General features: G+C 44.6%; 1 protein-coding gene, 1 long non-coding RNA gene and 1 pseudogene across 3 annotated transcripts in view; 1 reads left to right on the top strand and 2 right to left on the bottom strand.

Annotated features, from left to right (window-relative positions):
- The window catches only part of LOC146439909 (sodium-dependent glucose transporter 1A-like), a 47093-nt gene that overhangs the window by 17199 nt on the left and 7823 nt on the right, over nt 1-22071 (top strand). The gene's annotated exons all lie outside the window — the stretch shown is intronic.
- Nucleotides 13110-15332, bottom strand: LOC146439911 (uncharacterized). Its single transcript, XR_014850956.1, has 2 exons — nt 14234-15332; nt 13110-13613 (listed from the first exon to the last, which is right to left on the bottom strand). It is a non-coding gene; the product is annotated as an uncharacterized LOC146439911 (long non-coding RNA).
- Nucleotides 17970-19905, bottom strand: LOC146439910 (solute carrier family 60 member 1 pseudogene; annotated as a pseudogene).

Genomic DNA, 22071 nt, shown 5'->3' with positions numbered 1-22071 from the left:
GTAACCGAGCATCCCGCCCTTGGACCCCAGGACTGGTATGAGTTGGTTCTCAGGCTTGGACTAGGACCAAGGGAGCATGCGCAAGGGAACAGGGTGAACAGTTCATCGTGATGAAGAGGATGGATCCTGTCATAATTAATTATCGGGACCCTCGCCCACAGTTAATCTGAAGACACTGCGCTTGCACAGGCATATTTAAATGAACTTTGAACTCATTATAATACGAAGCAGGGATAGATAATGAATATGTATAGGGGCTTTGTCTAACTTTATGCATATGTAATCTGTAACCTAATATAAACATAGTGAAGTGCTGCTGAGGGTGTGCATGTCTTTGGAGGGGCTACCCCCCATGCACCCCAGCTGGAATAAACACATAAATACTTCATAACTATCTGAGTTGCGGAGTCAATTCCGCGCTTCACTGGTATTAAAAGTACATAATTCCCACCACTCACGTGGAGCAGCTCACAGACTCAGCAACAAGTCTCACTTCATGCTCCCTGTCGGCACTGAGGTGCTGCTCTCTGTAAGAAAGGCTGATTCTCAGCACACTCAGTGCGTTTAAGCCTCACAAACAACTCAAAAGATCATTTCAAACTGCACCATTTTGTTTTGTGAGTTGTTCATAACAAATAGATTACTAGGATACAACAGGGCATGGACAGTGAGCAACCCATTCCCATTTCTCCTGGCACTGGCAAGCATGTTGCAAGTACTTCCCTGTTCAGGATAGCCTGGAGGCAATGACACATTATCAAAATTTAGCTTACTTGCTACAAGTAACAGTGCCAGATAATATTGAAATCTGATCGACCTGCTGTTCATACTTCAGCAAGAGTGCAAGGTCTGAACCGTGAAATATCTGCAGAACACTGCTGAGCTTCTGTTCTTAAGTTCAGAGGTAGAGACAACTCCAGATAAAAGAACTTCAACCATAAAATGAAAGTGGTCATACACGGGTCAAACCGCATTTCTAGATGCTAGCACTTCACCTTGCTCTAAAAACAGCTTCCTGACAAAGGTACAGCAGTATTTGAAATGTCTTCCCCAGGCTTCTCCTCACTGTTGTTTTATACACTTACAAAGAAGCTTTGTACATTGAGAGTGTACAAATGGCAACAGCACCCAGGCACTTATGAAGATTTTGGGCATATTTTCCAAATTTAATTTTGAATGCAAGCAGCCTAGAGAATAACCCCAGGTGGAAAGAGAATATTTCACCCATATCATCAGATATATTTATTAAAGAAATCAAATGTTTGGCCCTTCTACGAAGAGAAGGTGAATTATGAAGGTGAATGATTATCGAAGCTGTCAATGAGGAAACACTTCATGTTTCATATCCCCAAGGTAAGTCAAAGGGAAATTGGTAGCAGGCCAGTAAACAATTAAAGGTCCCACTGAATTACACCAGCAGTTCATGAAGCAAAATGGGAATTCTTTTAAACACAACTCAAGCTTATTTTACCACAGTTTCCCTTCCTCCCTCCCTCAATTTTCCTTCTGTCTTTTGTGAATGCAACTGTTTCTGCAAGTTTGATATTAAGCCTCAGGATGAAAAATAGAAAAAACTAATTTTCCAGAAACAAGCAACTCAATAGTTTGGGTTTATAAACCATTAGTCTTAAAATGGATTGTCAGTGCAATAAGAATGAAATGGGTTTTACCGCATGTTAATTTAGGAGTAAACATAATGGGGACATTTCAGTCAGACCACAGTGATCATAAAAGCTGTAAAGGCTTTTATACAAAGCTCTACACACTGGATTCAATAATTATCAGAATGCAACGTAAGACTACTTTTCAAAATCACAAATCTTACACAGGAATAAGACTAAAAATTATGCATGTGTCCTAGGTTGCAATATAGATGTAGTTAAGTATTCTATTACCACCAGCTGTAGGCCGTTAGCTGCTATCACCTGCTAATGACCCACTCCAGATGACAGACAATGGGCCATCAGGGACCCACCGTGTGACTCATGGACTTATCTCATCCCATTGTGGGATGCTCTGCCCAGGAGGGAGGGGCCAGGTGTTCCCACCTGGATATAACCTGGCCTTGGAACTGCCTGAGCTAGCCCTGTCTACTGAGTTCCCAGAGGATGAGAGCTATCACTGGATCTTCAGCTGGAGACTAGACCTTCACAGGATCACCACTTCAACTGGACTACTTCAGCTGGACTGCTACTACCACCCTAACAGGGTGTTAGGTTGTATCTGACTTTGTCAGTGCTTTTTCCTTGTATTATTTCACTTATTTTTAATTTCAATCTTGACTTGTGATCTCCCACTGGTTTGTTTTCAAACCAATACAGCATGCAGTAGCAAATGGGGCACTTAAGAACCACTATCTTTATTCTGAATAATTTGAGACTGATCACAGTTACTTTAGCACCATGGAAAACATGAAACATCTATTTCTTACCCTTCTAACACACCAGAACTTGAAAGAATGGAGTTAAGGCTAGCAAAACATGTATCCTTTAATATCAAAAACAACATACAAAATATGACATCTATAAAGTGTTTAAACATGTCAGTGTTGTCAATATTAGCAAACAGCTTAGTATAAAATCACTCTAATCTTAGCATATGCAGTTCCAAAACATTACAATGGTTCTCACGATATATATATAGACTAGAAGCCATTCTGCACATATGCCAAAGCTTAAATGGCTAGAAACTCACTGGCTGGCTGGAACTCTAATGGTGCCATGCCTGTCAGCAGGGAGACACACAACGAAAGGGATCACTTGTCCAGCAGCCCGCTCTCCCATTCCAGTGCTACACCTCCCCACGTCAAATGCAGAATGTTTGTGCATGCCCTGATCAAAATACATTGTATTTATAGATACATACACACCCCTTAATAGCAGAGGGTCCTTTCTGCCTTCAGAAACACTTGCAGCTCTCCAAAGGGGAATTGGGGCCCCAGAGCAGGCACCGCCTCTGCTCCCTGCTCAGAGGGCACAGCTGCCCCGTGACAGAACAGGGAGAGCCCAGCTGCTTAAGGTGACCCGTGTGAATGACCTGAAGGATTTAGCACTGATCCCCATCCTGACATGCTCCCTTTGGGGCTGCAAGGAATCACCTCCCCTCCCGTTGGCATGTACTACCCGATTGCAAGGAACTGAACAGGGCTCTTCTGCTTTACAGTGGCAGTGTCCCTTTTTTACACCATGAGCCTGTGATCAAAGAATTCATCTGGTACCTGCAAGAGCTGCCTCCAGCAGGGGTGATCCAGCCTCACACCTTCCACCAACCAAAACCTGCCTGCTCTGCCAAGCTATGGCTACTCAAAGGTTTCATCCAGGGAAGGCTGGAAAGTACCACCCACATCCAGTGTGGTGTGCATCAGTTTGACAATCCAGTGTCTCTGAAGGGAAGGGGGAATGTACATGCCCAGAGATTGTGGATGAGGGACCAAAGGAGAAGAATGTCAGTCGTCTACCTCATCTGATGACAACCAAATACACCCTGAAGAAAGGCTACAGAACAGCTATAGCATCTTGGACTTGTGTGAGCAATTTTCAGGAACAATAAATGGTCACGGAAAAAAAAATTTAGAAAAATAATTTAAATGCTAACACTGAACAGACAAAGGCCTGGGAAGAAATTTTAACTATGTTATAATTTGAAGCCCGAGTTTGATACTTGTAAAGGTCTTCAAAAGTAGCCAGGACAAACCCAACAATACTTTCTTTTTAGTTTTATTTTGGATACTGTTGCATAGCTGAGATGTAAAGAAGAACCCAAAGGGTTTCCATTATTTCAGACTCTTTGTTGAACAGCTGTCTTAGGATCAAAAGGATCTCATACTTACTGAAAAGACATGAAACCAATCAAACCTTGCTCAAAATTAGTATTGGTTTCCATATCTGGTGTAGTAAGTGACAGCATCTGATAGGTCTAGAAATTTCACACTGCCATTTTAAGTGAACCTCCTTCTACTCATTTTCTTCTGAAGATTTACCCTGGGAGCATTCAATGAAAAGATTATTACTCTGTTTATAGGATAGGAGAATAATGTCTGTTTGTGTATTGGTTTGAAAACAATCCAGTGGGAGACCAGAAGTCAAGATTAAAATTAATAGGAAAAATTAAAAATAAGTGAAATAATACAAGGAAAAGCACTGACAAAGTCAGACACAACCTGACACCCGGTTAGGGTGGTGGTAGCAGTCCAAATTAAGTAGCTCAGTTTAAGTGGTGATCCTGTGGAAGGTTTGGTCTCCACCTGAAGGTCCAGTGGTAGCTCTTGTCCTCTGGGAACCCAGTAGACAGGGCTAATTTAGGCAGTTCCAAGGCCAGGTTATATCCAGGTGGGAATGCTTGGTTCCTCTCCTGGGTGGAGCATCTCACAATAGGATGAGATAAGTCCACGAGTCATGTGGTGGGTCCTCGATGGCCCATTGTCTGTTATCAGGGGTGGGTCATTAGCAGGTGATAGCAGCTGATGGACCACAGCTGCTGGTAATAGAATACTTAACTACATCTATATTGTAACCTAGGACATTATCCACCCTTTATTCTATTACCATCTACATCATTGCCTAATTTTTACACACAGTTCTCACTTAAGATTAGGTCTCCTTGTGGTACATGATAGGTTTCCCATCTGCCTGCATCACCCACCAAGTGTAACTAGGTTCTTGGGCAAAAAAGGCCCCACGGATGGGCTTGCCTTTGCCTGAGGTGGGACTAATCCAAACAGTCTTTCCTAAAACACCTGTCATGTGTACCACAGGGACTTTATCTCCGTCCAGTGTGTGCAAAGGTTCAGATGAGCAGGACCGGCTCGATTGATGGAACCTCTTGTGTTGACTGTCTAGGTGGCCTTTGCTAAGTTCAGTTCCCAATTTTTGAAGGTTCCCTCAGCAAGCGCCTTCAAAGTTGTCTTAAGTAGTCCACTGCACTGTTCAACTTTCCCGGCAGCTGGTGCATGATAGGGGATATGGTATATCCATTCAATTCCGTGTTCTCTAGCCCAGGTGCTTATGAGGCCATTCTTGAAATGGGTTCCATTGTCAGACTCGATTCTCTCAGGGGTACCATGTCTCCACAGGACTTGCTTTTCCAGACCCAAGATGGTGTTCCGGGCAGTAGCATGAGGCACAGGGTAGGTCTCTAACCATCCCGTGGTTGCTTCTACCATGGTGAGCATGTAGCACTTGCCTTGGCAGGTTTGGGGAAGGGTGATGTAGTCAACTTGCCATACTTCCCCATACCTGTACTTTGTCCATCATCCACCATACCACAGAGGCTTCACCCGCTTGGCCTGTTTGATTGCAGCACAAGTCTCACAGCTGTGGATGACCTGTGAGATGTTGTCCATGGTCAAGTCCACCTCTCGGGCATGAGCCCATCTGCACGTTGCATCTCTCCCTTGATGACCAGAGGCATCATGGGCCCAATGAGCCAGAAATAATTCTCCTTTGTGCTGCCAGTCCAGATCCACCTGTGACACTTCCACCTTGGCAGCTCGGTCCACCTGCTCGTTGTTACGATGCTCTTCATTAGCCCGACTCTTAGGTACATGTGCATCCACGTGCCAAACTTTCACGGTCAGCTTTTCTGCCCGGGCGGTGATGTCCTGCCAAATCTCAGCGGCCCAGATGGGTTTTCCTCTGCGCTGCCAGTTAGCCTTTCTCCAGCGATCTAACCATCCCCATAGCACGTTGGCTACCATCCAGGAGTCAGTGTAGAGATAGAGCCTTGGCCATTTCTCTCGTTCAGCAATATCCAAAGCTAGCTGGATGGCTTTAAGCTCTGTGACCTGACTCGATCCACCTTGTCCCTCGGTAGCTTGTGCAATTCATCTTGTGGGGCTCCATACTGCAGCTTTCCATTTCCAATCTGCACCTACAATTTGGCAGGACCCATCGGTGAAGAGGGCATAGCGTCTTTCACTCTCCGGCAGCTCGTTATACGGGGGTGCTTCCTCGGCACGTGCTACTTGCTCCTCTGCTTCTTCTGAAGATAATTCAAAAGTCTCACCTTCAGGGGAGTTTATTATAATTTCCAGAATCCCAGGGTGATTCAGGTTTCCAATACGGGCGCGCTGTGTGATGAGGGCAATCCATTTGCTCCACGTGGCGTCGGTGGCATGGTGGGTAGAGGGAACCTTTCCCTTGAACATCCACCCCAGCACTGGTAGTCGGGGTGCCAGGAGGAGTTTTGCTTCTTTGCCAATCACCTCTGAGGCAGCTTGGACACCTTCATAGGCTGCCAGGAGTTCCTTCTCAGTGGGAGCATAGTTGCCTTCAGACCCTCTCTAACTTCGGCTCCAGAATCCCAGTGGTTGGCCTTGAGTCTCACCAGGCACCTTCTGCCAAAGGCTCTAGGACAGGCCATTGCCCCATGCTGCAGAGTAAAGCACATTCTTTACCTCTGGTCCTGTCCTGACTGGGCCAACGGCTACTGCATGAGCAATCTCCTGTTTGATCTGGGTGAAAGCTTGCTAATCTTCAAGGCCCCAGTGGAAATCATTCTTCTTGCAGGTTATGAGGTAGACAGGACTCACAATCTGGCTGTACTCAGGAATCTGCATTCTCCAAAAGCCTACGGCACCTAGGAAAGCTTGCATCTGCTTTTTGCTGGTTGGTGGAGACATCGTGGTGATCTTATTAATTACATCGGTAGGAATCTGATGTCGTCCGTCTTGCCACTTTACTCCCAGGAACTGGATCTCTCAGGCAGGTCCCTTGACTTTGCTCTTCTTGATAGCGAAACCGGTTTCCAGGAGAATTCTGATGACTTTCTCTCCTTTCCCAAATACTTCCGTTGCTGTGTCCCCCCACACAATGATGTCATCAATATACTGCAGATGTTCTGGAGCATCACCCTTTTCCAGTGCAGCCTGGATCAGTCCATGGCAGATAGTGGGACTGTGCTTCCACCCGTGGGGCAGTCGGTTCCACATGTACTGCACACCTCTCCAGGTGAAAGCAAACTGAGGCCTGCACTCTGCTGCCAGAGGAATGGAGAAAAAGGCGTTGGCAATGTCAATGGTCGCATACCACTTTGCTGCCTTGGATTCCAGCTCGTACTGGAGTTCCAACATGTCCGGTACAGCAGCACTCAGTGGTGGTGTGACTTCATTCAGGCCACGGTAATCCACCGTCAGTCTCCATTCTTCACTGGACTTACGCACCGGCCATATAGGGCTGTTAAAGGGTGAGTGAGCCTTGCTGACCACCCCTTGGCTCTCCAGTTCCCGAATCATCTTATGGATGGGGACCACAGAGTCTCTGTCAGTGTGGTATTGCCAGCGGTGCACTGTTGCTGTAGCAATTGTTACTTGCTGTTCTTCAATTCTCAGTAGTCCTACAGCAGATGGGTCGTTTGAGAGACCAAGCAATGTATTCAGTTATCTTATGTCTTCTATCTCTACGGCTGCTATCCCAAAAGCCCAGCGATGTCCCTTTGGGTCTTTGAAATATTCACTCCTGAGATAATCTATGCCGAGGATGCATGGGGCGTCTGGACCAGTCACAATGGGGTGTTTCTGCCACTCATTCCCAGTTAAACTCACTTCAGCTTCTAGTACAGTCAGCTGCTGGGATCCTCCTGTAACCCCAGAAATGGAAATGGATTCAATCCCCACATACCTGGATGGCATCAGAGTGCATTGAGTGCCAGTACCAACCAAAGCCATATATCTTTGTGTGTCAGATGTGCCAGGCTATCGGATCTATGCAGTCCAATAGATCTGGTTATCCCTTTCCTCTGCTTGGCTATAGGCAGGGCCCCTCTAATCCTGATTTTAGTACATGATGGTCTCCTCCTGTAAATGTGTTCCTGAGGTCTCTTCAAGAGGATCAGTCATATTATCATTCCCATAGCATCTGGGGTTCTGTCCACAAGAGAATGGAGCAGTGTTGAACCTAGAAGAGCATCCTGAGGTGGATGTTTTTCTTTTCAATTCACGTACCTAGGCTGCTAAGGAGGAGGTGGGTTTCCTATCCCACTTTTGCATGTCTTCCCCATGCTCCTGTAGGAAAAACCAGAGGTTATGTCACAGAGTTTGTCTTCTTTCCCTGGCTGGGGGATGTCTGCTCCTGATGGCAGAGACTCTTGTTGGTTCCGGTGAGGCATGGTAAATTCCTTCTTTGAGCTCTTTCCTTAGTTTCTGGTGACCCTCTTCAGTCAAACTCCAGACAGCTTTGTTTCCACCAATGAGACATGGGTGCGTAGTGGGGCAGTGACAGTGTCTTCATAAATTCTCAGTTTGTTGGCTAACATGCCCACCTTGTCCTCTCCTTCCCTCCACTGCAATGTTGCCAGGTAACGAGCGTATATCTCTGGTCCGAGCCGCGTGAATCTTAGCCCCATTTGTGAAGTGCACTGGACATTACCTGGGCTCTTAGGGAATCTCTTGTTCTCTGAGAAAATGATCTCTAGCACAGCCTATTCCCTCAGGCATCAGATACCTTGTTCTATCGTGCTCCATTTTCTTTGGTGCATCTGGAGGTCTTCTTTACAAAGGTATCTGTCTTGTACACTTGGCAGCAATTGCCACCAGAAGCTGAGAGTTTCCTGGGTTCTCCCAATCCCCTGGTCAATGACCACATCCCAGAACAGGGATCCCAGCTGCCTGGCCTCACTTCCATCCAGAATGGTGTCATTAGCTACAGCATCCCAGATGCGGAGCAGTCAGGTCAGGACGTACTTGTTCGCCTGGCGGTTGAATTCTCTCCTGTCTTAGTTTGAAAGACAGGTGTCTGCTAAGAAAGGTTGAACCCTCCCTTAGGACAGAGAATGTGATTTCCCCTCCCTCCAAATTATTTTAATATTGAAATCAAGGGGCTTTCAGGCAAAGGTATGGGAAAAGGAATAACAGTTCTTTACTAGTATCTATCAACAAGCAATAACAATAATAGCAACCACAAAGAGACCCAGAAACCAATGGCAGATGACTTTTTGAGCTGCCGAGCACTTTCCCCTGTGGTGTAATCACGGTTGCAAGCAGCAGGGGCGCTGTTGAGCTCCCGGCCAGACAGGGCAGGTGCAATGACTGCCGAGCAGCTGCAGATGGCGCTGTTGAGCTCCCAGCCAGGCAGGGCAGGTGCAATGACTCCCGAGGAGCAGCAGGTGGCGCTGTGGCGTAGGGTCAGGTCAGCCTCATGCAGCTGGTAATGGCAGAGGGCTGAGAAGCAGGCAGGGCAGCTCGGAACAGCAAGAGTGGGGCTGCAGGGGCCAGGGGGCTGGCTCTCCCCGGCTAGCCAGCGAGGCAGCAAGAACTCTGCAGTCCCGGCAGACGCTGCGGTCTCATGCAGCAAAGCGGGGCAGGCAGCAGGGACAGCTGGACACTCCCGGCAGCTGCTGCGAGAAATGCAGCTGGGAAAAAACGTGCACTCCCAATGGGAAAGAAGTTGAATCAAAGCTCACCCAGCCAGGAGAAGACAGAGCACAGTTGGATCTCCTGCGGTTGTAGCCAGAAGCAAAGAGCAGTCTCTCCTCCTGGTGTCCGACGACGAGAGTGCCAGTCTCCAACAGCCGGCTCCTTCTTTCCCTTGCCCTGCCCAGCACACCCTTTTGTCTCTTACAAAAGTGTTCATGGCTCTAATCACCCAGGTATCTGTTGCTTAGTAACAGGGATGGAGAAAAAATTCCAATGTCCCCCAACCTCCAACATCTCAATAGGTCCCACAGCTTCCCCAGGGATAGAGAGCGAGTGATGATCTCTGGCTCTGTCTCTTCTGCTGGGTGCGATGGTCCTGCCGCATCCTCAGTCACTATGTGGACTGACTTGCTCTTTGATTTCTTTTTCTGGAAGGGGGCAACTGCTACTGGCTTTGGCTGTTCTGGTTCGACGATGGTCTGTGTTGAGATGTTGACTGCTCTTTTGCTTCTTTTCCTCTTGGTGTGACTTGCTCTTTTCTCCTTTTCTTCAAGAAGATGCTGCACCACACTAAGTATTGTTCATGTTTCTCAGCATGATGTACACAGCGCTGCTCGTAGAGATAAAAGGAAAAAAGAACTGACAGAAAGATTATGCCATCCTTAACATCCAGTGAGAACTCAATATTGTCAATAGCAGCTGTGCTTGGCCTGAATGGCTGGAAGAAACCGCTCTTTCCTCCTACCGCCAGGGGCTGGGTGTGATTGCTGAGGAGGTCCCAGACATAGCAGCTCAGATTAGGCCAGGCAGACAAAATTGAGTATATATTCCGAATGGCATTCATCGCCTCACAGGTTATCAGGCAATAGGCATAGTAAACCAAAAAAGCAATTCTCACACCATTCCCTGGTCATAGCAGGAGCAATACAATGGGCAGATAGTTTCCCATTTGTGGAAAAATATAGAGAGCAAGATATGGTACCCATATAGACAGGTTGAGGATCATGGTGATAGGATTTCTGTAATAAAGAACAATATTTCTGATTTTTCTTCAGGTCAAGCCCCACGTTGGGCACCAAAATATGTATTGGTTTGAAAACAAACCAGTGGGAAATCACAAGTCAAGATTAAAATCAATAGGAAAAATTAAAAATAAGTGAAATAGTACAAGGAAAAGCACTGACAAAGTCAGATACAACCTGACACCCAATTAGAGTGGTGGCAGCAGTCCAAATGAAGTAGTTCAATTGAAGCAGTGATCCTGTAAAAGGTCTGGTATCCAAATGAAGGGCCAGTGGCAGCCCATGTCCTCAGGCAACCCAGTAGACAGAAGTGACACAGGCAGTTCCAAGGCCAGGTTATATCCAGGTGGGAATGCTTGGCTCCTCCCTCCTGGGTGGAGCATCTCACAATAGGATGAGATAAATCCATGAGTCATGTGGTGGGTCCTTGATGGCCCATTGTCTGTTATCAGGGGTGGGTCATTAGGAGGGGATAACAGCTAACAGCCCACAGCTGCTGGTAATAGAATACTTAAATACATCTATATTGTAACCTAGGACACGATGGAAAGTACTCTATGAACTGTTCTCAGAATGATTTAAGGGTCTTGAATTAAGCTACTGTTTTAATTTTAGTATCTACCCCCAACAAGATTGACTCTGGCATGATTTGGGTCATCAGCATAGGATTCCACCAGGTTCAACCTCCCATGAACAGGTTTTCACACCTAAAAATAAATTCTTACAAAAACTTATTTACATTTATTCAGTTCAAATAAAATTGAATATTCAGTCTTTTTCTCTATTTCTACAATATTCAATATTTTTAAAGATCAATTTACCACATAGTTGCTATTTGTGTAGGATTCTTTCTGTTTTGGTTTGTTTGGGGATTTATTTGGGTTTTTTTTAAGGCAGTCAGCTAAACTCATTTTTAAAACCTCAGGACACACAGAATCTAGTATCTGTCTCAATAAGTTTCTCAGTGGTTGGTCAACCTCACCACAAACAATCTGAATTTTTCACCTTACCTAGCTTTAAGACACAAATGCTTTATGCTTTAGGAAACAAATGCCTTATGCTTTTGTCCAGAAAAGCGCATTTTCTCCTGGACATTTCCCCCACAGATACAAGCCAACAGAAAAGATGCTAACAGTTCTTATGCAGCAATTTACTTTATCTTCTCTGAAAAGCCTTTCCAACTTCAGCACTGTTGAAAAACAAGCCCTGGCATCAGAAACAGGTTCATTATTCCAATGCCATCACACCAGCAGAGCTTCCTTACCCCAACTCTGCTCCCCTCTCATCTAACATCCCATTTACTAGCTGGTTTTACCAGAGGAATCTCTCCTAAACAATTAGTCACTCATTGTACCCTCGTCCTGGAGTCATGTTTTTTTTCAGGTTTTTTTATAAATTTTATGCATTTTTAGTTAATCAAATATAAGAGTTTTTTATTTTTTTTAAACACCATGGCAATAATTAATCCATGCTATTTTATACCATTTCTGTGTTATTTCCAAAACTTAACAACAATTACTTTAAATCCTCTCCAAGACTATTGTGCATGGTGCTTTTTCAATTCTCACCTAGTCCAGGATTTCCATTTTAACTGTTGGGTTAATTATCTGAAGAATAATGAACTTACCATAACTAAACTAAAAGAAAACAAACAAAAACCCATGACCCAACCCATTTGTTGATCTATGAATCGCTTTTTAAGATGTACAAATTTCTTCTTCCTTTCATGTTTCTAACATACTGTTTTATAATGCTGATGTTGAAATAGCTCTGTGTAACATCTTGTAAATCCATTTCAAAGTAGAAGTCAAGTTTACTTCCTGGAGGGAAGGAGCACTGAAAACCTCTTGAAACGATAAAACCATTTGTGTGTGTTCTTGAACTGTCAGTATCAAGATGTGTTACTTATATATTATCCATTCACTTTATAATTTTGTCTGCGAAATATTTTGTAAATACACTTTTTTACTTTTCAAACAACTGAGTAAAATAATGTGCAATGACTTTTATACAGATAATTTTAAAGTTGGTTGGTATATCTCCTCCTAAGTTTTGCTTGATCCAAGTAGATTGTTATTTTGATCAGACTGTGCAAGCAGTAGTACCATGTGTAGCATTTTGAAACATTATTTTCTAAAAATTGCTGTCTTGCTTTAGCTATTAATGGGGCATTGTGAGGAACTGTGCAAAGACATTTTGTTACAAACCTGTGGGACTGTTGCAATACTTTAAATATAAAATTTTATTCCATTTTTGCTTGTTTTGTATAGACATTTCTATTGCTTCTAAATATGCTTAAAATATTTTCTTTCCTTACGTACTGTACAGTTAAATCTTATTTGCCACCATCTTGACAAAATGTGTATTTAGAATATTTGTATAACTGTATAAAATGGAAAAGGAATTATGTGGTCAGTGCATTGTTTTCTAAACTGGAAATCATTTTGTTTTAGAAGTTAATAATGGAAACCATATTAAAGTTGAATAAAATGATATGGTAAAAAATTATATGTTTCTTTTCTTTAATATTTATCCTCAATTTGTTTCCCTTCTCTGGCACGCACAGTAATGAAAAAAACACGGCTGCTCAAATAAGTGTTAGGAATCTAGCTTAAACTCTGGGATCTAAAACCTCAGTAGCAGTTGTTGGAGGCCTTCCCCAAACCAGAAGCAAAACATACCCAGTTTTCCATTAGTCAAAACAGGACCCTGTTTTAAATGTAAAAGTCCAGAGGAGCTTTGAAAAATAGAACAAAACTTTATTTATATCAAGGAACCTGAGTGCCTTCTCCAGATAAGAATTTATTACAGTCAAGACACGTCAGTCTATTAAATGTCACATTATACAGCACAATGTAAAACCCAAGCAGAGTAAATAAAAACTGTTAAATATATAATAGAACATCCACAGATTGCAATGCACATGTATACAAAGTAACAAAAAAAAATATATCAAGGCATAAAACTTTGCCTGGTCTTGCATTCAAGCATTGGTCATGTACAGAATAAAAGTGCAAATGCCAGCAGTGTGAGTGCTTGCAGTACCGTCCAGCACTTGGCAGTGCCTCAGGAAAAATAAAGTATTAAATGACACTTAGCTGCAAGAGGTTACCTTTCATATGGGAGCAGTGTGCCCATCTTCAACCCATTCCTGGGTTTGTGGACAAAAATAGGATTCTTATCAAATTCAGGTGTTTAATCCATGGATTACAACTCTTGTCTTCAACAGAGAGATGACTTTTCTAGCATAAGCGAGACAATAAAAATGTAATAGAGTTACTTCAAGTCATTTCAACTCCTAACCTGTAAGTACTTCAGGTTTCTAGAGGACCTCTAACTTAAAATAGATCTGCACTATAAACAGATCCTCACTTTAACTGTATGTGCTAGGAAGCAATTTATTTTGGAAGGAAATTCAAACATTTAAAAACTAACATGCATTGTCTGAAAACAAGCCTGAGGAACACCAAACCCCAAGAGCAGGGAGGCATCCTTGACACTGAGGGTGCCTAGAATTGCTGTGAGCTGGACTCATCACTGGAAATGTACTAGATCTTGTTTTAAACTTAAATTGCTTCAAGTATTTAATTTTCATTCAAGGGCAGACCCTGCTATTAAAAGTAGGCTGGTTAGGGGATAGGAAAACTCTGTCAGTCTATCCCAGTTTGAGACCAGAAATAAGACATTGAAGGCTCCAAGTCCTTGCTAAGATGACTCTAAACTTAGATGTCATCCAGGCAAAGCTCTCCACATCACTGGGACGGGATTCTACATGGTACCCATTTGAGGTAATTCTTCAGCTTCCACTGTCCTACAGCCACTGATTTTGGATCCTTTATTCCTGGGGAAAGGGTGCTCTTACCTTGGCATTCCAGCCTGCTGCTCCATTCCTACAACACAGGTCTGCTTTTTAAGGAGGAAATGGGAATGAATTGAAGTTACTCATACAGGAGTTAATACAGACAATTAAAAAAAAAATCTGTGTTTTTTACAATATTTTTACATTTGTCAGGAAGACACTGGTCAGAAACACAAGTGTGTGCATATATGCAGTAGATAAGCCTCAAAGAGATTACAGCATATTTCTTAATGCAGCTTTGATTTAATTTTCTGGGTTTTTTTAGTACTTGATTATGTAAATGATGTAAAGTAAACTATCCATGTAAATGATCCCTGAGAACAGTCTTATCTGTGGGACATTCTGATCTGGAATTTCATCAAAAATTAGCATATGAATTGGAGGAGTTTAGAATCTTCCTGGTTGCCCGTTATATTTTAAATCATTTTCTTCTGGCAACATGATCTCGAGTATGGGGAAGTGTTGCATTTTAAAAGCAGCAAAGGGGACCTGATGCTGAAGGCAACGCCCCATGCCTGAAGGGAAACACTGCAAAGGGGAGGAGCCCATGCCCGAAGGGAACGCCCACCGACGCAGGGGGAGGAGCCATGCCGGAACACCAGCGATGCAAGGGGCGGGATTTGGGCAAGCCTGGGAAAATTTCAAGGGGAAGAAGACAATATGGCGTGCCTGACCATGTGGTGGGTACCATATTGGAAAACACATGGAGTCGGCTCAGCTGAGGTTTGGGGCACAGGAAAGGAGGTTAGCAGGGATCTCGAGCCAGAGTGATCAGCTCCAGCCCGGGAAGGGGACAGAAGAGACTGAAAAACATGCGGTCAGCTCTCTCCTGAGGGACAGAGGGGGAACACAAGCTGGTGGGGGGAGAAGGTGCTGCCGCCACGTGGCAGGCACCATGTTGGGGGATACATGCGGGGGAAAGGTGGTTATTAGAGAGAGAATTAGGGTTTCTCACTTCCCGATAACTAAATAAAACAAAAAAAAAGATTAATTTACTTTCACTCTCACACGTGAAAACAACTACTAATTCCCCACGCCTTATAAAAAGAAGACAAACTTCTCCCAATATGGGGGTACTATACATAGGTCTCCTCTTGTTAGAAGTGGGTTTTTTCTTGCCGAGGCTTTCCACGGAGAGTGACTCCCTTCACCTCAGCAAGAAGCCACTTCTAACCCTCCACCCACCCTGAGGCAAAAAGAATAAACAAAAAAGAAAAAAAGAGACCCCCGTACAAAGCCAACCAGGCCTCCACCGGCTCCCCCAAGGGGCTTTCCAGCAGGCTTACCAAGCATGGAGAGTCAACATAAAGCACTCGGGATGGTCCACCGCCATTTGGCTGACCTCCTTGGAAAGCGCGACTTCCTTCCAGAGGCTACCGGCTGCCCTTTCAGTTATCTTGCTGAATGCAAGCTTCTCGTCGGGGAAAAGTCTTCCCAAAAATGACTTCTCTCCTGCAGCAGCAGCTGCAGGGGATGCTTTCCAGGGTGGCTTCTGCCCCACTTGGGCACCATTTGCTGCAGTTTAAAAGGATATTATAGCATTCCTGACCCAACAGCGTCTCTGCCCAGCCCAGTTCAGCGCCTCAGTGCACCAAGCGCTCCCTCTGAGGGCTGGTCACTGCGCTGTCATCGGCTGGGGAACCATAAGGCTAACTCTGGTTTTGTCTGCTCTTCACAACCGGCAGTGGTAAAGGAGGCGAGGAGGGTCTACTTACGGTGTCCATGGAAGATTTTATTCACATGGCTGCACCAGAGGCCAAAGACCTCACAGAGGCAGAGGTGCCTCATGAGCGAAGACCTCACATGCAAAGACACATGTGGTGCAAAGACCATGTGCAGAGACAACAATATAGTGGAGGGTGAGCGGTTTTCTAGGGAAACAGAGAGGGGCAGGGACAGCACCTTGGCGTAGCGATCTCTGGGCACAGGGAGGTACAGGGGCGGAGTTGGGTACAGAAACCAATAGGGAAAAGCCGAGTGAGTGGCCAGGACCACATGGGATGGGGAAAGCAGGACAATAGGAGAAGGGTATACACATCAAGGAAAAAATGGGTGGGGAATCTGCAGCTTTTATCACAACGGGAAAGCTTTTTTATATTGTTGTCAACACAGCCAAGGGATCGCAGGTCCAGCAGGGAGCTGCCACAGAACAGTTTCCATATCGTTCATTGTGTGTCCTGCACCTTCTCCTCCCTGTCCACCACTGGGTTTTGTCCTCACCATCAGCTGACGACCCCTACTTTCCACACACACACAAAGCAGCATGCAGGAGGAAAACTGGAAAAATGATGAAATGCAGGCTCCAGCTGCCCTCATTCCAGACACTCCCTCTGCCTACCACACTGTTTGCTTCCACATCAAGCCAGCTAAGCACACAGGGCCACATGGACTCACTCCTTGCACCCAAGCCTAGGCCAGCACTCAGCCTGGTATTTACAAGCATTTACCACTCCTGCAAAGCAAAGACAACCCTCATGCCACAAGTGAAGCAAGGCTTCATTTTCAAGTGCAGCTTCATGCATTGCATTGGTAAAAAATGCTGCAGGAGTCTGGCAAAAACACAATGGCTTTGAAGTGCCAGCAGCAGAGGGAGAGTGAGGTGCTGCAACATGGCAAGATGCAAAGAATTACACATTTCTCACTACAGGTTGATTCTGGCTTCTCACCAACTTCTCAGAAGAAAGGAAAAGGCCATGCAATTTATGTTGGAGGACAAGAGAGACCGAAGACTTGAAAATTCAGGGAACGTCAAAGATTCTATGTTATACCTAGAACTCTTTCGTTACTAAATGAAACCTCTTAGCAAGAAAAAAACTAATAAAATGTGAAGTAAAAAGCCTGAACAAAAGTACATTCTGATCCCACAGACCTAAAAAAATACTGACCAGATTTGGAATTCCAAGTCACCAAGTGGCAAGATTACTATTCAGATGCAGATTTTGCCATTTGCTGCTACTTTTTTTTGCTCTAAGTGGGAGAGCTCGCTGGCATGGCTGCTCCTGCCCAGGGCTTCCTGCTTAGCAGCAATGAACCTACACCTGCAAACCACAGTTTCTCCACTAGGAAGAGTCTGTCTCCATGTCATCCCCCAAAGAAATAAAACCCAAATGTCACCAATCTAACTGGCCAGGGGCAAGTAGTCATCTTGGAAAGGATTGTCTCATTGATAATTCCCTCTGCTCAAATCTTCATTGTAACACATTACTCTGTTAAAGTCCTGGCACAGGAAGCCAGAGAAGTTGCTTTAACCTTAATTTAAACAACTGGCTTAAAAATACCATATGTTAAGTAATCTCTTTTACCTGAAGGGAGCCAACAACAAAGATGGAAAGGGACTTTTTCAAGAGTATATATTGACAGGCGGAATGGACTCAAACTGAAAGAGTAGGGTTAGACTAGATATTAGGAAAAAAATTCTTTGCTGTTAGGGTGGTGAAGCACTGGAACAGGTTGCCCAGAGAAGCTGTGCATGTCACATCCCTGGAAGTGTTCAAGGTCAGGCTGGGTGGAGCTCTGAACAGGTGTCCCTGCCCTGGCAGGGGGGTGGAACTGGATGGTCTTTAAGGTCCCTTCCAACCTAAACCATTCTAAGATTACATGATAATTTTATCATCTTCTGCATACATTGGTTGATTTCAGCCATAGTGCCGTAATTAAAATCACAAATACTTTGGATTATTTAGATTTGTTGCCACTGCTCAGTAAGTTGGAGCAGATTGCTCAGTAAGTTGGAGCATTTGAGCAGATTCACAATGACCCATTTTGAGCCCTTTCCCGTAAATACTTTAAAATTACCCAAAGGCATGGTTCCACTCCTAAGATATAATGTCCAGGTTTTTCTTGGTCTCAGAACCAGAAATTCATATAGTTTGTTGAAAGGTTACTCAATTTACAGATGCTGTGCATCACCTGAAATTTTAACTGATCTCATGATTACATGCAGTAATCTTTCCAATGCAGTAGCCACATTCCTCTTTCATAAGGTAAGCAAGTTCAGCATCACAGGTAACAGATCTCTCTCATCTCTCATGAAACCATTTTGTGACAAAGCACCTCAGACCTGCACCTTTCACCCACCCCAAAAATCTGAGTAGTCTGAGCAGTCCTTTCCCAGTTACTACAGCATCTCTTACTTGGATGCATGCCTCACATTTAGAAAACATCTCTTATCTTTTAAGGTTTGGCATAGCCTATACAGTTATCATGTTACCCTACTCATATCACTGAGGATCTTCCCACTACAAGCCATATCCCTGTAGGCTGAAAATGAAAGAGGAGAGAGGGCTGGGCAAATGAACATGCTGAGCTCTGCACCATTATGAAAGGATTCACCTGACAACAGCTACAGTTCGATTGCACTTCCATTAAAAAACAACAACAAAAAAATGTCATCTTTGACTCTTATTCACTCTTCTCCCAGTCAACATTCCCATTTTGTCTCCCAGGGGAGCCATCAGGAAGCACTGGAGAATCTCCCAATACATTGTCCAGATGGGGCTGGAGAGAGACTTCAGCTGGAGAATCCTCTGGTATCTTACAGTATCTCTCTGTCACAGAGCTTTTCAGTTTGTCTTTCATTTCTGTGACTTCAAAGTCTGCATCGCTCCACTCTCTCCCATTCTCCTCATCCTCCTTTTCCTCAGAAAGCCTTGAGTTTGACAACAGAGCTCTCTGGGTATCGCTGTCACTCACTTCCTTCGGGTCATTCTCCTGGAGAACTTTGGACCGTTCAGCCAGTCTGTACATGACAGGGAAGAGCAGGGCTGTCATGGCAGCGCACACAAAGGCAGCATACATAACAATGGGAATGTGATGAAAGCTGCCCTGGAGATATCCCACCGTGACAGGGATGCACATCTCGCCCAGCGCCGCGCCGACCACAAACAGAGCAGCCGATTTTCCTTCCACCACCGTGTACTGCTCCACCCAGGAAATGCCACTGGGGAAGACTGTGGCCATGGATGCTCCATACACAGCAGTTCCCACCCACAGAAAGGCTCGGTAATGCGCAAGGAAGGCCAGGGCTGAAGAGGAGGCAGCAGAGCACACGAGACTTGTCACAATCATGGTGAAAGGGCTCAGGAGAGCAGCACCGAATATTGCCAGGCCCCTGCAGACAGCAAATGCTCCCCAGAAGACAGAATTCAAAGCAGCTGCTTCACTTTCTGTCATCTCAGCAAAGACCTTTGCATAAGTAAATACATAAGAGCCATAAGTGACTTCTGCTCCCACGTAGAATAAGAAGAATACGAATAGGAGACCAACTAGAGCCCAGTGGTATTTGGCAATCTTCTTCTGCCCAGAAGCCCTTGCTTTGTCTTCAGCTGAGCTGCCCCTTGAATAAATAACAAAAAAGAAGATGGAAGTGAAGAGAATATATGTCCCTATGATAATATAGGACCACAAAAAGCCTCCATCATGATGGTCTGTCAGCGCTGGTGTCGGTGATGCAGCTGATGCTGTCGGCACAGACTTGAGCACAGACTGGTTTGTCTTTTCAGCCTCTGGAAGTTCTTCAGATTCAGAACCCCCCAAGGCCATTTTTGCCACAATCGGAGCCAGAAATGCACCGGCAGCAAAACTGAAGTGCAAAGCCTGCAGGTGTGGCCCAGCCTCTGATCCCCAGGTGTCCAGTGCCAGTACATTGCCACCTGCAGATCAGAGAGAAGCAGTCAGTCATTTTAGTCCGAGACCAGATATTGTTTCAATGAAAAAACCCAAACAACCAGCCAAGAAAAAAACCAAAACAAACCAAACAAAAAAAAAATAACACCACACATAACCTATATTATTAATTCAATGTGCAATAAAGCCAGGTGTAGCAAATACAACGTGCAAAATTGTAGCTAACTGAAAGTGTGCCTTAAATCCATGAGACTACTTGAGCTTTAGGAGGGCATTCACAGCAGTCAAAACAGTCACACAGTGGCTTAATCCAGCAGCAGTGGCCAGATGTAATTGTGCCAGAGGAGGTTTAGATGGGGTATAAGGAAAACTTTCTTCACAGAAAAGGGTTGTCAAGCATTGGAAAAAGCTGCCCAGGGAAGTGGTTAAGTCACCATCCCTAGAGGTATTCAAAAGACATGTGGATGTGACATTAGGGACATGTTTAGTGCTGGACTCAGCAGTGCTGAGTTAAGGCTTGGACTCGGTGACCTTAAGGGTCTTTTCCAACCTAGCGACCCTATGATTCTAGGATTCTAATTACCCTACTTGACAATTTGCAGCATTTTTCAGCCTTTTTTAAAAGGGAAATTTAACTGCTTCTCATTTCTCTAAATACCAAAAGCAACAATGTCCAATGCTAAGAATCAGAGGTCTCATTAAACAACATCCCAGGAAAAATAGCAGATTGCTTCTGATGGGCTGGGAACACCCCAGCTGTGGGTGTTCAAATGTGTTAAACTCCAAATGACTTTCCAGAAGCAGAAAGGTTTACATTAACTCTGCTGCAAACACCAAACTACAACACTGCTAGGTTAACAATAATGGTAGAAAATAAGATCTCAGAGAGGTGTTTTGAAGTAGTCCCTCAGAAGAATGCAGGAAAACAAAACAGTAAACAAGTTCCTGTGCTGCAGTGCAGCAGCCCTTGTCACTCAGCACTCTTCCAAATCCATAAGCTATGCTTTACTGCCTTGCTCTGAGTTTCTTCTGCTACTCCTGCTCAAGCTGGGAAGTCTCCCTGCCTCTGAGGCCAAGCAGTACACCCACTGAAGGCATTTCTACCATTAGCTGATAAGATTTTCCCATACAAAGAATTTTCAAACCAAGTGCCATGTATAACAATCTTAGCAGAGGCAGCAAATACAGCTCAGTTTATTTAACATGACCTTTGCCCTGCAAAACCATCTCTTCCCTACTGGATTTTGTGCTGTGCCCTCTTACATCTTACCAGAGCTCCCTCAAACCCCACAGAATGATGGCAGAAGGTTCACATGTGCAGCCAGCATTCCTCTGTTGCCAAACAGCCAAGCCACCTCTGCCAGGCCCTGGCTGGGATGCTTCCACAGCTGTTTGGATGGCTAAGATCATACATGAGTCAGCTCTTTCTCAGAAATAATCCTGTCCTGAAGCTTCTATTGGGAAATGCTTGCACCCTTTCACATGGAGATTAGGAAGTGCCCAGACCTTTTGCTGTGGCCTTGCCTCATGATGCAAACTTCCTGCTAAAGCCTGTCATCCCTAACCCATCCTTTCCAATCTGTGCCCAGGGGACTCATTTCTGTGGAAGTTTATTTTTCATACCTCTAGTATTACTGACTTTTTAAACCACACCTATAGATACTTGCTCTGCAACTTCACCAATACATCTCAGCATCGTAGAATCATTCTGGTTGGAAAAGACCCCTGAGATCATCTTCCTCCAGTAAGAAGCTTCTACTGAGAAACTGGGTTTGAACAGCTTTCCAGCAAAAGTGCTGGGTTTGGGGCTTTTCTTGCCCAGGCCATTTGCAGTATTCCCATGCCACAGACTTTCTCTCAAACACCAGGGCTTTGCTCAGGACTAGCTTAGGCTCAGCTAATGTTAATGAACCATATCCTGACTAGTTTCCTGTAGGTGAATAAGTTAAAGAAAACATTTAAAGAGCACAGGGCACTTTCTCTACACCTGTAATGGCCCACTGAAATGCATATTGATCTTCTCCAGGAAGCAAGAGATACCCCACTCCCCAACCCCTTAAAGAAAGGCCTGTCACACACACACAAACACTGGAGGCCTCAGGACCAGATTAATCCAAGAATCACAGCCAGGTAAAACAGCTTCCCTCTTTTAACTCAAGGTGTATCACAAGAAAAAACAGCAACTGTTTTGGTAGGCTAGAAGTTACCAATTATTT

Source organism: Lichenostomus cassidix, chromosome 3 (genome assembly GCF_008360975.1).
Source record: "Lichenostomus cassidix isolate B80296 chromosome 3, HeHo_3.0, whole genome shotgun sequence".
NCBI lineage: Eukaryota > Metazoa > Chordata > Aves > Passeriformes > Meliphagidae > Lichenostomus > Lichenostomus cassidix.
Note: the sequence above shows the minus strand (reverse complement) of the source record. Positions and strands in the feature narration are given on the sequence as shown.